We start from the raw sequence: 1,876 nt of genomic DNA on the forward strand, positions 1-1,876 counted from the left end.
TTTTTTAATTATAAGAATTGTTTTTGCGTTGTTGACATTTCAATACAAGTTGTTGAACTTATTGACATTTCATATATATTACATACTGCTAAGTTCAAAAGTCAGAAACCACAATAGTTGTCCATGGTTTGTGTGGGTAGTCCAGGTTTTAGGAAGAAGCCTTCACCAACCCAAAGTTCGATGAGTTTAGAGGCATGTAACTCACAATCTTCCGGGAATGCACCCAGGTAAAGGAAACAACCTTGAAGTCTAGCGGGCAAGTAAAGGTAGCTCTATAGCCAAGATCTCCAAGTAGGAACCTTCCCCCATTGCAGCAGCATCAGCAGTATCTTTTCTGTCTCCTGAATGAGAAGACCACCAACCACAACCAGTGACAGAGGAAGACCTTTACATTTCTCGGCGATCGATCTTCCAATTTCCTTCAAGTGAGAAGGGCAATGTAACATCATCATTATCATTTTTCAGCATATCACCGAAGGTAAGATAACAGAGCAACTGCCAGCTGTGCTCCAGCCCGAGCGGCTGCATCTCATGAAGTAAACTAGAATTTTCAGAAATTTTATCAGTGACCTCCCGAAGCCTAGTGGTGAGAAGAATCCGACTTTCGTTCTCCTTATCCGGCAAAGCGTGCGCGATCCACGATTAGAAACTTGAGATTGTAAAGCTCTTGATGCAGGCGCTGGAGCAACGTCTGCTCATCGCCCTGAGTGGCATAGTGGCTTGCTTGGTAGTCCTTGCTCTCCATGATTACTAGCGGTTCATGACCTCACCTATAATTTATTTACTACTATTAAATATCAAATGAACTTTGTTAATTTGTTAAATTTAGTCGTGCATCAAAAACATTATTCCGATAATTCATACTAAGAAACATGTTTTTACAAGTAGGACGAAATTAATTGATATCAAAATCATAAAAATAAAAAAATAAAAACACTTTGACGAACTTTCAGTAGCCAACTTCATTTAGAACTTTCATCAAACAGTTGGCAGAAAGATGCAACACTTATATACCGGCACATAATTCGTGACGCTCTTCACACCTCCAGAACCATCGCGGCCAGCGCGATGGAACTCATCCTCAACGTACAAGCTGATCGGCACAGTCTCTTCCTGCAAATCACAACAATTAAACCTTATCCACAAACTCCTTAATATCCCCTTGATTCAATCGAATTAAAATTGAAAACGTAAACACAACCTTGAAATAGTTTCCAGCTGGAGAAGCATACACCAAAAATGTGTACTCGGAAGACGGCGCCAGCCCCAAAACCAGCACCTCCCTATCAACAGAGGCTGAATGTCAATATTATTATGTCAACAACGATTCTAATAAGTATACACTATGTCAATAACAAGTATATCTTGTTTAAAGCAAGCACAATTATCTTATTACTATTATATCAATTGTTAAAGTTTATAATGTCAACAACAATCCAAACAAGCATACACTATGTCAACAGTATACAAGTATATTATCATAACTATGTCAATAGCTATTGTATGAAATGTTCATTTCCATCTCTTCCGATTCTACCATCGCTAATCAACAAAAAAAACAGCAGAAATCGAATTAAATAAAAAATTGCGAGATCTCTGCTGATATCGCGAGATAAAAGCAAAATTCCGCATTGAAATGAGCAGAAATCAGTATTTTTAGATTTTTCCCCAAATGTTCAAGCATTTTGATAAAAACAGCGAAGCGAAGTTGAAAATCAATTCACATCCAACACAATTGATAATACAAAGCCTAATACCTCCAAATCCATACTCGAATCAACAATTAAGCTTCGTGCAGCAGGTGCGGCGAAGCGCGATGAACAACGGCGACGTTAAACCGTGAGAGAGAGAGAGGACGTGTCTGGAGGCGTCGTCG

At 39.0% G+C, this 1,876-nt stretch overlaps 1 long non-coding RNA gene across 1 annotated transcript; it reads right to left on the reverse strand.

Annotated features, from left to right (window-relative positions):
- On the reverse strand, window positions 1-1,876 carry LOC121766492. The gene is made up of 4 exons (XR_006042998.1): window positions 1,758-1,876; window positions 1,202-1,283; window positions 1,015-1,113; window positions 1-770 (listed from the first exon to the last, which is right to left on the reverse strand). It is a non-coding gene; the product is annotated as an uncharacterized LOC121766492 (long non-coding RNA).

Source organism: Salvia splendens, chromosome 15 (assembly GCF_004379255.2).
Source record: "Salvia splendens isolate huo1 chromosome 15, SspV2, whole genome shotgun sequence".
NCBI lineage: Eukaryota > Viridiplantae > Streptophyta > Magnoliopsida > Lamiales > Lamiaceae > Salvia > Salvia splendens.